The sequence below is a fragment of the Phyllobates terribilis genome, unplaced genomic scaffold (genome assembly GCF_046119375.1).
Source record: "Phyllobates terribilis strain yellow unplaced genomic scaffold, ASM4611937v1 Scaffold_89__1_contigs__length_6337102, whole genome shotgun sequence".
NCBI classification, from domain to species: Eukaryota; Metazoa; Chordata; class Amphibia; order Anura; family Dendrobatidae; genus Phyllobates; species Phyllobates terribilis.
The window spans coordinates 2,885,749-2,901,245 of NW_027362849.1; positions in this window are offsets into that span (position 1 = coordinate 2,885,749).

Here is a 15,497-nt window from a genome sequence, read left to right on the forward strand (position 1 = left end):
GGCATTAAAACTGTCTTGTTAAGCTTCTGTGACCTCCACGTCTCTTCCACGGGGCATTGATATTGCCTTTTTATTCCACTACGACCTCCACCACTCTTCCTAGTGTCATTAAAAAAGTCTAATGAAGCTACTGTGACCTCCACGTCTCTTACAAGGGGCATTAAAACCATCTTGTTAAGCTACTGTGACCTCCACATCTCTTCCAAGGGACATTGATATTGTTTTTTTATTCTACTGCGACCTTCACCACCATTCCAAGGGTCATTAAAACAGTCTTGTTAAGCTACAGTGACCTCCACATCTCTTCCATGGGGCATTGATATTGTCTTTTTATTCCACTGCGACCTCCACCACTATTCCGAAGGGCCATAAAACTGTCTTGATAAGCTACTGTGACCATCACGTCTCTTGCACAGTGCATTGATATTGTCTTTTTATTACACTGCGACCTCCACCACTCTTCGAAGGGGCATTAAAACCATCTTGTTAAGCTACTGTGACCTCCACATCTCTTCCACAGGGCATTCATATAGTCCTTTTATTCCACTGTAACCTCCACCACTTTTCCAAGGGGTGCTAAATCCGTCTTGTTAAGCTACTGTGACCTCCACGTCTCTTCCACGGTCCATTGAAATTGACTTTTTATTCCACTGCGACCTCCACCACTCTTCCAAGGGGAATTAAAACCATCTTGTTAAGCTTCTGTGACCTCCACGTCCCTTCCTTGGGGCATTGATACTGTCTTTTTATTCCACTGCCACCTCCACCACTCTTGCAAGTGCATTAAAACTGTCTTGTTAAGCTACTGTGACCTCCACGTTACTTCCATGGGGCATTAAAACAGTCTTGTTAAACCACTCTGAACTCCAGCACTTTTCTAATCATCATTAAAACCGTCTTTTTAAGCTCCACTTCTCTTCCAATGGTCATTGATATTGTCTTTTTATTCCACTGCAACCTCCACCACTCTTTCAAGGGGCATGATATTGTCTTTTTATTCCACTGCGACCTCCAGCACTCTTCCAAGAGGCATTAAAACTGTCTTGTTAAGCTATTGTGACCTCCAAGTCTCTTACATGGGGCATTGATTTTGTCTTTTTATTCCACTGTAACCTCCACCACTCTTCCAAGGGGCATTAAAACAATCTTGTTAAGCTACTGTGACCTCCACATCTCTTCCAAGGGGCATGTAGATTGTCTTTTAATTCCACTGCAACCTCCAACACCCTTCCAAGGGGCAATAAAACCATCTTGTTAAGCTACTGTGTCCTCCACGTCTCTTCCACGGGGCAGTGATATGGTATTTTTATTCCACTGCGACGTCCACCACTCTACCAAGGGGCATTGATATTGATTTTTATTTCACTACGACCTCCACCACTCTTCCAAGGGGAATAAAAACCGTCTTGTAAATCTGCTCTGATTTCCACATCTCTTCCACGGGGCAATGATATTTTCTATTTATTCCACAGTAACCTCCACCACTCTTCCAAGGGGCATTAAAACATCTTGTTAAGATACTGTGACCTCCACGTCTCTTCCACGGGGCATTGATATTGTCTTTTTATTCCACTGTAACCTCCACCACTCTTCCAAGGGGCATTAAAACCATCTTGTTAAGCTACTGTGACCTCCACATCTCTTCCATGGGGCATTGATATTGTCTTTTTATTCCACTGCGGCCTACACCACTCTTCCAAGGGCCAATAAAACTGTCTTGTTAAGCTACTGTGACCATCACGTCTTTTGCACTTTGCATTCTTATTGTCTTATTATTACTCTGCGACCTCCACCATTCTTCGAAGGGGCATTAAAACCGTCTTGTTAAGCTACTGTGACCTCCACGTCTCTTACACAGGGCATTCATATTGTCTTTTTATTCGACTGTAACCTCCACCACTTTTCGAAGGGGCATTGAATCCGTCTTGTTAAGCTACTGTGAGCTCTACGTCTCATCCAAGGGGCATTAAAATCATCTTATTAAACCACTCTGAACTCCACAGCTCTTCCAAGGGGCATTAAAACCGTCTTGTTAAGCTACTGTGAACTCCACGTCTCTTCCACCGGGCATTGATATTGTCTTTTATTTCCACTGCAACCTCCACCACTATTCCAAGGGGCATTGATATTGTCTTTTTATTCCACTGCGACCTCCACCACTATTCCAAGGGGCATTAAAACTGTCTTGATAAAACTACTGTGACCTCCATGTCACTTCCATGGGGCATTGATATTGTCTTTTTATTCCACTGCGACTTCCACTACTCTGCCACGGGGCATTAAAACCATCTTGTTAAGCTACTGTAACCTCCACGTCTCTTCTATGGGGCATTGATATTCTCTTTTTGTTCAACTGTTACCTCCACCACTCTTCCAATGGGCATTAAAACCATCTAGTTAAGCTACTGTGACCTCCACGTCTCTTCCAAGGGGCATTAAAACCGTCTTGTTAATCTACTGTGAATTCCACATTTCTTAAAAGGGGCATTAATACCGTCTTGTTAAACAACTCTGAACTCCACAGCTCTTCCAAGGTGCATTAAAACGTATTGTTAAGCTACACTAACCTTCACATCTCTTCCACAGAGCATGGATATTGTCTTTTTATTCCACTCTAACCTCCACCAATCTTCCAAGGGGCATTAAAACCGTCTTGTTAAGCTACTGTGACCTCCACGTCTCTTCCAAGGGGCATAAAAACCATCTTGTTAAACCACTCTGAACTCCACAGCTCTTCCAAGGGGCATAAAAACCATCTTGTTAAGCTACTGTGACCTCCACAACTCTTCCAAGGGGCATTAAAACTGTCTTGATAAAACTACTGTGACCTCCCCGTCTATTCCACGGGGCATTCATATTGTCTTTTTATTTCACACAGAACTCGACCACTCTACCAAGAGGCAATAAAACTGTCTTGTTAAGCTACTGTGACCTCCAAGTCTCTTCCACGGGGGCATTGATATTGTCTTTTTAATCCACTGTATCCTCCACCACTTTTCCAAGTGGCATTAAAATGTCTTGTTAAGCTACTGTGACCTTCACGTCTCTTCCACGGGGCATTGATATTGTCTTTTTATTCCACTGTATCCTCCACCACTTTTCCAAGTGGCATTAAAACGTCTTGTTAAGCTACTGTGACCTCCACATCTCTTCCACGGGGCATTGATATTGTCTTTATATTCCACTGCGACATCCACCACTTTTCCAAGGGGCATTGATATTGTCTTTTTATTCCACCACAACCTCCACCACCCTACCAAGGGGCATTAAAACCGTCTTGTTAAGCTTCTGTGAACTCCACGTCTCTTTCACGGTGCATTGATATTGTCTCTTAATTCCACTGTAATCTCCATCACTCTTCCAAGAGGCATTGAAATCATCTTGTTAAGCTACTGTGACCTCCACGTCTATTCAAAGGGGCATTAAAACCATCTTGTTTATCCACTCTGAACTCCACAGCTCTTCTTATAAAGCTACTGTGACCTCAACTTCTCTTCCACGGGGCATTGATATTGTCTTTTTATTCCAGTGCTACCTCCATTACTCTTCCAAGGGGCATTAAAACAATCTTGATAAGCTACTGTGAACTCCACTTCTCTTCCACGGGGTATTGATATTGTCTTTTTATTTCACTGCGACCTCCACAACTCATCCAAGGGGCATTGATATTGTCTTTTTAATCCAATGAGAACACCACCACTCTTCCAAGGGGCATTGATATTTTTTTTTTATTCCACTGTAACCTCCACCACTCTTCCAAGGGGCATTAAACCGTCTTGTTAAGCTACTCTGACCTCCACGTCTCTTCCACGGGGCATTAAAACCGTCTTGTTAAGCTACAGTGACCTCCACGTCTTTTCCACGGGGCAATGATATTGTCTTTTTATTCCAATAAGACCTTCACCACTCTTCCAAGGGGCATTAAAACTGTCTTGTTAATCTACTGTGACCTCCACGTCTCTTCCAAGGGGCAGTGATATTTTCTTTTTATTCCACTGCGACCTCCAACACTCTTCCATGGGGAATTAAAACCGTCTTGTTAAGCTACACTGACCTCCATGACTCTTCCACCGGGCAGTGATATTGTCTATTTATTCCACTGCGACCTCCACCACTCTTCCAAGGGGCATTAAAAACGTCTTGTTAAGCTACACTTACCTCCACGTTTCTTCAACGGGGCATTGATATTGTCTTTTTATTCCACTGCGACCTCCAACACACTTCCAAGAGGCATTAAAACCATCTTGTTAAACCACTCTGAGCTCCTCAGCTCTTCCAAGTGGCTTTAAAACCGTCTTGTTAAGCTGCAGTGACCTCCACGTCTCTTCCACGTGGCATTGATATTGTCTTTTTATTCCACAGCGACATCCACCACTCTTCCAAGGGGCATTAAAACCATCTTGTTAAGCTTCTGTGACATCCATGTCTCTTCCACAGGGCATTGATATTGTCATTTTATTCCAATGCGAAACCAACCATTCTTGCAAGTGGCATTAAAACTGACTTGTCAAGCTACTGTGACCTACACGTCTCTTCCCCGGGGCATTGATATTGTCAATATATTCCACAGCGACATCCACCACTACTCCAAGGGGCATTAAAACTGTCTTGTTAAGCAACTGTGACCACCACGTCTCTTTCATGGGGCATTGATATTGTCTTTTTATTCCAATGCGACCCCAACCATTCTTCCAAGTGGCATTAAAACCGTCTTGTTAAGCTACTGTGACCTCCACGTATCTTCCACGGGGCATTGATATTGTCTATTTATTCCACAGCGACATCCACCACTCTTCGAAGAGGCATTAAAACCACCTTGTTAGACTACTGTGACCTCCACGTCTCTTCCTCGGGGCATTGTTATTGTTTTTTTATTTCACTGTAACCTCCACCACTCTTCCAAGGGGCATTAAAACTGTCTTGTTAAGCTACTGTTACCTCCACGTCTCTTCCACGGGGCATTGATATTGTCTTTTTATTCCATTGCGACCTCCACCACTCTCCCAAGGGGTATTGATATTGTCTTTTTATTCCTCTGCGACCTCCATTATTCTTCCAAGGGGCATTAAAACCGTCTTTTTAAGCTTCGATCTCCACGTCTCTTCCAAGGGCCATAGATATTGTCTTTTTATTCCACTGTAACCTCCACCACTCTTCCAAGGGGCATTAAAACTGGATTGTTAAGCTACTGTGACCTCCACGTCTCTTCCAATGGGCATTAATATTGTCCTTATATTCCATTGCGACCTCCACCACTCTTCCAAGGGTCATTGATATTGTCTTTTTATTCCATTGCGACCATCACCAATCTTCGAAGGGGCATTAAAACCATCTTGTTAAGCTACTGTAATCTCCACGTCTCTTCCACGGGGCATTGATATTGTATTTTTATTCCACTGTAGCCTCCATCACTCTTCCAATTGGCATTAATACCGTCTTGTTAAGCTACTGTAAACAATGGTGCAGCGGTCTCAGGGAGCGCCAAAGGAATACTGGACAATTTAAGAGATGGCAACCGACTTTTATTCTTCCTCCAATGCCACTGCCACAACGCGTTTCAACGGTCTAAGCCATCTTCATCAGGTGGAGATGGCTTAGACCGTTGAAACACGTTGTGGCAGTGGTATTGGAGGAAGAATAAAAGTTGGTTGCCATCTATTAAATTGTCCAGTATTCATTTGGCGCTCCCTGAGACCGCTGCACCATTGTTTACTTGTTAAATATCTCCATACGGAGCTAAAGCGGCAGGAGCAGCCGGGCATATTTGGATGTTTGAGGACCTGCGGTTATCCAGCCACCGGGTTAAACTACTGAGGACCTGCGGTGATGTGGTATCTGGTCCAGCAGGATCGTGTGACCACTTGAGGAGCACGGAGTTGCGAGGCAAACACCGACAGGGTGGTACTACAAATAGAGGTGACCCGGAGCCTCATTAATCACACGCTTAATCTTGGTTGTGTAGACGTACACAACCATTACAGGTGAGTGCAGTGGCACTTTTTAAATTATATAAATAGTCCTGTGAGTCTACACATGCGCCCTTTCTTTTCTTTTCACTTGTTAAGCTACTGTGACCTACATATCTCTTCCATGGGGCATTAAAACCATCTTGTTAAACTACTTTGAAATCCACAGCTCTTCCAACGGGCATTAAAGCGTATTGGAAAGCTATGGTGAACTCCCCGTCTCTTCCACGGGGCATTGGTATTGTATTTTTATTCAACAGACCTCCACCACTCTTCAAGTTGCATTAAAACTGTCTTGTTAAGCTACTGTGACCTCCACGTCTCTTACACGGACCATTGATATTGTCTTTTAATTCCACTCCGACCTCCACCACTCTTCGAGGGGCATTAAAACCGTCTCGTTAAACCACTCTGTACACCACAGCTATTCCAAGGGGCATTAAAACCGTCTTATAAAGCTTCTGTGACCTCCACGTCTCTTACTCGGGGCATTGATATTGTCTTTTTTTTCCACTGCAACCTCCACCACTATTCAAAGGGGCATTGATATTGTCTTTTTATTCTACAGCGACCTCCATCACTCTTCCAAGGGACATTAAAACTGTCTTGATAAGACACTGTGACCTCCACGTCTCATCCACGGGGCATTCATATAGTCTTTTTATTCCACTGTAACATCCACCACTTTTCCAAGGGGCATTAAATACATCATGTAAGCTAATGTGACCTCCACGTCTCATCCAAAGGGCATTAAAACAGTCTTGTTAAGCTGCTGTGACCTCCACATCTCTTCCACAGGGCATTGATATTGTCTTTTTACTCCACTGCCACCTCCACCACTCTTCCAAGGGGCACTTAAACAGTCTTGTTAAGCTACTGTGACCTCCATATCTCTTACATGGGGCATTGATATTGTTTTTTTATTCCACTGCCCCTACCACCACTCTTCCAAGGGGTAAAAAAACCGTCTTGTTAACCTACTGTGACCTCCACGTCTCTTCCACGGGGCATTGATATTGTCATTTTATTCCACTGCGACCTCCACCACACTTCCACGGGGCACTAAAACCGAAATGTGAAGATACTGTGACCTCCACGTCTCTTAAACGGGGCATTGATATTGTCTTGTTATTCCACTGCGACCTCCATCACTCTTCTAAGGGTCAATGATATTGTCTTTTTATTCCATTGCGACCTTCACCAATCTTCCAAGGGGCATTAAAACCACATTGTTAAGCTACTGTGATCTCCACGTCTCTTCCACGGGGCATTGATATTGTACTTTTATTCCACTGTAACCTCCACCACTCTTCCAATTGGCATTAATACCGTCTTGTTAAGCTACTGTGACCTACATGTCTCTTCCAAGGGGCATTAAAACCATCTTGTTAAACTACTTTGAAATCCACAGCTCTTCCAAGGGGCATTACAAGCGTCTTGGTAAGCTATGGTGACCTCCCCGTCTCTTCCACGGGGCATTGGTATTGTATTTTTATTCAACAGACCTCCACCACTCTTCAAGTTGCATTAAAACTGTCTTGTTAAGCTCCTGTGACCTACACGTCTCTTCCACGGAGCATTGATATTGTCTTTTATTTCCACTCCGACCTCCACCACTCTTCGAGGGGCATTAAAACCGTCTTGTTAAACCACTCTGTACACCACAGCTATTCCAAAGGGCATTAAAACCGTCTTATAAAGCTTCAGTGACCTCCACGTATCTTACTCGGGGCATTGATATTGTCTTTTTTTTCCACTGCAACCTCCACCACTATTCAAAGGAGCATTGATATTGTCTTTTTATTCTACTGCGACCTCCATCACTCTTCTAAGGGGCATTAAAACTGTCTTGATAAAACTACTGTGACCTCCACGTCTCTTCCATGGGGCATTGATATTGTCTTTTTATTCCACTGCGACCTCCACTACCCTTCCAACGGGCATTGATATTGTCTTTTTACTCCACTGCAACCTCCACCACTATTCCAAGGGGCATTGATATTGTCTTTTTATTCCACTGCGACTTCCACTACTCTGCCAAGGGCATTAAAACCATCTTGTTAAGCTACTGTAACCTCCACGTCTCTTCCATTGGGCATTGATATTCTCTTTTTGTTCAACTGTTACTTCCACCACTCTTCTAAGAGTCATTAAAACCATATAGTTAAGCTACTGTGACCTCCACGTCTCTTCCAGGGGCATTAAAACCATCTTGTTAATCTACTGTGACTTCCACATCTCTTAAAAGGGGCATTAAAACCGTCTTGTTAAACAACTCTAAACTCCACAGCTTTTCCAAGGGGCTTTAAAACGTCTTGTTAAGCTACACTTACCTCCACATCTCTTCCTCGGAGCATGGATATTGTCTTTTTTTTCCACTGTAAGCTCCACCACTCTTCCAAGGGGCATTAAAACCATCTTGTTAAGCTACTGTGACCTCCACGTCTCTTCCAAGGGGCATAAAAACCATCTTGTTAAACCACTCTGAACTCCACAGCTCTTCCAAGGGGCATTAAAACCGTCTTGTTAAGCTACTGTGACCTCCATAACTCTTCCACGGGGCATTGATATTGTCTTTTTATTCCACTGCGTCCTCCACCCCTCTTCGAAGGGGAATTAAAACCATATCGATAAGACACTGTGACCTCCACGTCTCATCCACGGGGCATTCATATAGTCTTTTTATTCCATTGTAACATCCACCACTTTTCCAAGGGGCATTAAATACGTCATGTAAGCTAATGTGACCTCCACGTCTCATCCAACGGGCATTAAAACAGTCTTGTTAAGCTGCTGTGACCTCCACATCTCTTCCACGGGGCATTGATATTGTTTTTTTATTCCACTGCCCCTACCACCACTATTCCAAGGGGCAAAAAAAACATCTTGTTAAGCTACTGTGACCTCCACGTCTCTTCCACAGGGCATTGATATTGTCATTTTATACCACTGCGACCTCCACCACACTTCCACGGGGCACTAAAACCGAAATGTGAAGATACTGTGACCTCCATGTCTCTTAAACGGGTCATTGATATTGTCTTGTTATTCCACTGCGACCTCCATCACTCTTCCAAGGGTCATTGATATTGTCTTTTTATTCCACTGCGACCTCCACCACTCTTCCAAGAGCATTAAAACTGTCTTGTTAAGCTACTGTGAACTCCACGTCTCTTCCACGGGGGCATTGATATTGTCTTTTTATTCCACTGTATCCTCCACCATTTTTCCAAGTGGCATTAAAACGTCTTGTTAAGCTACTGTGACCTCCACGTCTCTTCCACGGGGCATTGATATTGTCTTTATATTCCACTGCGAACTCCACCACTCTTCCAAGGGGCATTGATATTGTCTTTTTATTCCAGCGCAACCTCCACCACTCTACCAAGGGGCATTAAAACCGTCTTGTTAAGCTACTGTGAACTCCACGTCTCTTTCACGGGGCATTGATATTGTCTCTTAATTCCACTGTAATCTCCATCACTCTTCCAAGAGGCATTGAAATCATCTTGTTAAGCTACTGTGACCTCCACGTCTATTCAAAGGGGCATTAAAACCATCTTGTTAAACCACTCTGCACTCCACAGCTCTTCCCAGGGGCATTAAAACCGTCTTATAAAGCTACTGTGACCTCCACGTCTCTACCAAGGGGCATAAAAACCGTCTTGTTAAACCACTCTGAACTCCACAGCTCTTCCAAGGGGCATTAAAGCCATCTTGTTAAGCTACTGTGACCTCCACAACTCTTCCACGGGGCATTAATATTGTCTTTTTATTCCACTGCGACCTCCACTACTCTTCCAAGGGGCATTAAAACCATCTTGATAAGCTACTGTGACCTCCACTTCTCTTCCACGGGGTATTAATATTGTCTTTTTATTTCACTGCGACATCCACAACTCATCCAAGGGGCATTGATATTGTCTTTTTAATCCACTGTGACCTCCACCACTCTTCCAAGGGGCATTAAAACCGTCTTGTTAAAACTACTGTGACCTCAACGTCTCTTCCACGGGGCATTGATATTTTCTTTTTAATCCACTGAGACCACCACCACTCTTCTAAGGGGCATTGATATTTTTTTTTATTCCATTGTAACCTCCACCACTCTTCCAAGTAGCATTAAACCGTCTTATTAAGCTACTCTGACCTCCACGTCTCTTCCACGGGGCATTAAAACCGTCGTGTTAAGCTACAGTGACCTCCACGTCTTTTCCACGGGGCAATGATATTGTCTTTTTATTCCACTAAGATCTCCACCACTCTTCCAAGGGGCATTAAAACCGTCTTGTTAATCTACTGTGACCTCCACGTCTCTTCCACGGGGCAGTGATATTTTCTTTTTATTCCACTGCGACCTCCAACACTCTTCCATGGGGAATTAAAACCGTCTTGTTAAGCTACTGTGACCTCCACGTCTCTTCCACGGGTCAGTGATATTGTCTATTTTTTCCACTGCGTCCTCCGCCACTCTTCCAATGGGCATTAAAACCGTCTTGTTAAGCTACACTGACCTCCACGTCTCTTCAACGGGGCATTGATATTGTCTTTTTATTCAACTGCGACCTCCAACACACTTCCAAGGGGTATTAAAACCATCTTGTTAAACCACTCTGAACTCCTCAGCTCTTCCAATGGGCATTAAAACCGTCTTGTTAAGCTTCTGTGACCTCCACGTCTCTTCCACGTGGCATTGATATTGTCTTTTTATTCCACATCAACATCCACTACTCTTCCAAGGGGCATTAAAACCATCTTGTTAAGCTTCTGTGACATCCATGTCTCTTCCACGGGGCATTGATATAGTCTTTTTATTCCAATGCGACCCCAACCTTTCTTCCAAGTGGCATTAAAACCGCCTTGTTAAGCTACTGTGACCTCCACGTCTCTTCCCCGGGGCATTGATATTGTCAATATATTCCACAGCGACATCCACCACTCCTCCAAGGGGCATTAAAACCATCTTGTTAAGCAACTGTGACCTCCATGTCTCTTACATGGGGCATTGATATTGTCTTTTTATACCAATGCGACCCCAACCATTCTTCCAAGTGGCATTAAAACCGTCTTGTTAAGCTACTGTGACCTCCACGTATCTTCCATGGGGCATTGATATTGTCTATTTATTCCACAACGACAACCACCACTCTTCCAAGGGGCATTAAAACCGTCTTGTTAAGCAACTGTGACCTTTACGTCTCTTACACGGGGCATTGATATTGTCTTTTTATTCCACTACGACCTCCACCACTCTTCGAAGGGGAATTAAAACCAACTTGTTAAGCTACTGTGACCTCCACGTCTCTTCCATGGGGCATTAAAACCATCTTGTTAAACCACTCTGAACTCCACAGCTCTTCAAAGGGGAATTAAAACTGTCTTGTTAAGCTACTGTGACCTCCACGTCTCTTTCATGGGGCAATGATATTGTCTTTTTATTCCACATCGACCTCCACCACTCTTCCAAGTGGCATTAAAACCGTCTTGTTAAGCTACTGTTACCTCCACGTCTCTTCCACGGGTCATTGATATTGTCTTTTTATTCCATTGCGACCTCCACCACTCTCCCAAGGGGAATTGAAATTGTCTTTTTATTCCTCTGCGACCTCCACCACTCTTCCAAGGGGCATTAAAACCGTCTTTTTAAACTTCTATCTCCACGTCTCTTCCAAGAATCATTGATATTGTCTTTATTCCACTGTAACCTCCACCACTCCTCCAAGGGGCATTAAAACCCTCTTTTTAAGCTACTATCTCTATGTCTCTTCCACGTGGCATTGATATTGTCTTTTTATTCCACTGTAACCTCCACCACTCTTCCAAGGCGCATTGAAACCAGCTTGTTAAGCTACTGTGACCTCCACGTCTCTTCCACGGGGCACTGATATTGTCCTTTTTTTCCACAGCGACCTCCACCACTCTTCCAAGGGGCATTGATATTGTCTTTTTATTCCACAGAGACCTCCACCACTCTTCCAAGGGGCATTAAAACCATCTTGTTAAGCTACGGTGACCTCCAGTTGTCTTTCACGGGGCATTGATATTGTCTTTTTATTCCACTGCGACCTCCAGCACTCTTCCAATGGCCATTAAAACCATCTTGTTAGGCTACTGTGACCTCCACGTCTCTTCCACAGGGCATTGATATTGTCTTTTTATTCCACTGTGACCTCCACCACTCTTTCAAGGGACCAAGCAATGTGAACTGAGATTGTTATATTGTTATATAATGTTATTGTTATATTACTTCTTAGCTTGTGCAATAAAAACATGTATCTAGAGAGTAAGTTTCTTCAAAATGATCTGGTTCTTTAACACTGGCCCATGGCTGTTGTTTAATAGTCTGTTTCGACAGGCCGACCACGCTTCCCTAGCTCACAGAACAATCATTAATATGTTATTCTGTGAGCATATAATACCATTGTTGTTGGCCGCACATGTTCTATTTACTTAGGACAATGTGTTGCCAAGAATGATGGTTTTTTTTAAGTAAGCCGCAAAATCATTTCACCTTACAAATGAGCGTTTTGGTTATTCACTGGGCGACTGGCAGCCTGTTGAGACAGGCTAATTATGCTAAAACAAGCGTTCTAGGAACCACCCTTGCAGATAATTAACCTGCTTAAACAAGCTGCCAATCACTGAACGAATGGCCAAAACAATCGGCCAGTGTAAATGTGCTCTAAGATTATGTTCACAGTATTTACCAAATGTATCCATCGCCTGTAATGGGTTTGATGTATTTTTAACGTTTCTGGTATTCTTTACCATTTGTCATTGTATTGGAAAGTAAAATACAGTTTTTGTGTGGTAAACTATTTGCTTTCATCAGTGAGCTACGTATGCAATTCTATGGCATATAGTTGCATACATTGAGACCTTACGTGTTTCCATATAATTTGAAGAAAGCCTTAAGCTGCTCATACACTTTATGCTACATTCAGACATCCATGTCTACATTTACAGTGGGTACGGAAACAGCTCAACAAGGGGGATGCCACACCCCTAATTTGCACAGAATGCAAACAAGACAAAAAACCAAGCAATGTGAACTGAGGTCTAAGATGGTACACATGCAAGAAATAGGAGCATGTTCACACTAGCAAAAAGATGCAAAACCTACAAAAGACAAAAAATATATCTCATACCCTACCATCATTATATATAAAGGTAAAACAAAGTTGCATATGAAATATAGGGTACTTAGTGAACTATTTTTGATCAAAAAAAGTATACAAGCCGTCCCAACAGCGACAAGGTGACCCTAAATTGGGACGGTCCTACACTGTCTATATTAAAAACCTTACTGTATATCAAAGTTGAAGTAATGCATATAAAAGGGTAGACAAATAGAACCAGGTCCCAATATCAGACCACCTAAGCCCGTGGTAAGCTACATATATACTAACCAGCTCAACAAGAGGGATGCCACACCCCTAATTTGCACAGAATTCAAACAAGACAAAAAACCAAGCAATGTGAACTGAGGTCTAAAATGGTACACATGCAAGAAATAGGAGCATGTTCACACTAGCAAAAAGATGCAAAACCTACAAAAAATATATCTCATACCCTACCATCATTATATATAAATGTAAAGCAAAGTTGCATATGAAATATAGGGTACTTAGTGAACTATTTTTGATCAAAAAAAGTATACAAGCCGTCCCACCAGCGACAAGGTGACCCTAAATTGGGACGGTCCTACACTGTCTATATTAAAAATCTTACTGTATATCAAAGTTGAAGTAATGCATATAAAAGAGTAGACAAATAGAACCAGGTCCCAATATCAGACCACCTAAGCACGTGGTAAGCTACATATATACTAACCAGCTCAACAAGGGGGATGCCACACCCCTAATTTGCACAGAATGCAAACAAGACAAAAAACCAAGCAATGTGAACTGAGGTCTAAGATGGTACACATGCAAGAAATAGGAGCATGTTCACACTAGCAAAAAGATGCAAAACCTACAAAAGACAAAAATATATCTCATACCCTACCATCATTATATATAAATGTAAAGTAAAGTTGCAGATGAAATATAGGGTACTTAGTGAACTATTTTTGATAAAAAAAAAAAGTATAAAAGCCGTCCCACCAGTGACAAGGTGACCCTAAATTGGGACGGTCCTACACTGTCTATATTAAAAACCTTACTGTATATCAAAGTTGAAGTAATGCATATAAAAGGGTAGACAAATAGTACCAGGTCCCAATATCAGACCACCTAAGCCCGTGGTAAGCTACATATATACTAACCAGCTCAACAAGGGGGATGCCACACCCCTAATTTGCACAGAATGCAAACAAGACAAAAAACCAAGCAATGTGAACTGATGTCTAAGATGGTTCACATGCAAGAAATAGGAGCATGTTCACACTAGCAAAAAGATGCAAAACCAACAAAAAATATATCTCATACCCTACCATCATTATATATAAATGTAAAGCAAAGTTGCATATGAAATATAGGGTGTAACATACCTGGCGGCGTCCTTGCATAGTGGTCCATCTCCCACTGTGCAAGAGCGCGCACTTGATCTCCAATCCAGAATGTCTCTCTGGCTTCCCTCCATGCTGTCTGTTTGCTTCTGTGTGCTGCTGCTTAAGGGCGGCGCCCGATCACTTCCTGCTTCTTGTACCTGCTGTGGGCACACCCCTTGTGCGTCCTCAGCCTATTGCTGTCTGTCACCTGGTATTTAAACCAGCTGCTCCAATTAACCCATGCCTGAGCATTGTGTTTCATTCAGTGTGTGCTTTCACTCTGAAGGTGCCAGGTCCCGTTCTGTGTTCTCTTGTCTGCCTATCCTGGAGGCTGTATTTCCAGGCCTGTCTGAACACGCTCCTAGTCTGTTCCTTCCGCCTTCTAGGGGCCGATTACCTAGACCCGCTCCTGTATCTTGTCTGTCCTGTCTGAACACGCTCCTTGCCTGTTCGTCCCGCCTCTCTGGGGGCCGTATTCCCAGACACGCTCCTGTATTCCGCTGCAGTGTCGGTCTCCTCCGTACACTCAGTTCCAGTCTGAACTCTCTCCTATCTTTTACCTGTTTTTCTCTATGTCCGTTCCTTTCCTTTTTCTGCAGAGTCTGAACTCGTACCTAACTCCTGCTTGTTGTCTCTGTACACCCGTTTGTGAGTTTGTGGTCCACTCGCTACTTCACTGCAAGTACCCTGTGGGTATCTGGCTCTGCCTTTCCCTTCCTGTCTGTTCCGTGTGAACAGAGCCCTGTCCCCCCTGCTCTGCCTTGCTCACTGCTCCGGCGGTTCTAGCCTGCTCTGCCTTGCTCACTGCTCCGGCAGCCTTGCTCCGCTCTGACCCTTTTGCTCGCTGCTCCGGCAGCCTTGCTCCGCTCTGACCCTTTTGCTCGCTGCTCCGGCAGCCTTGCTCCGCTCTGACCCTTTTGCTCACTGCTCCGGCAGTCTCGCTCTACTCTTGCTCACCGCTCCAGGCGGCCTAGTCCTGCTCTACTCTTGCTCACCGCTCCAGGCGGCCTCGTCCTGCTCTACTCTTGCTCACCGCTCCA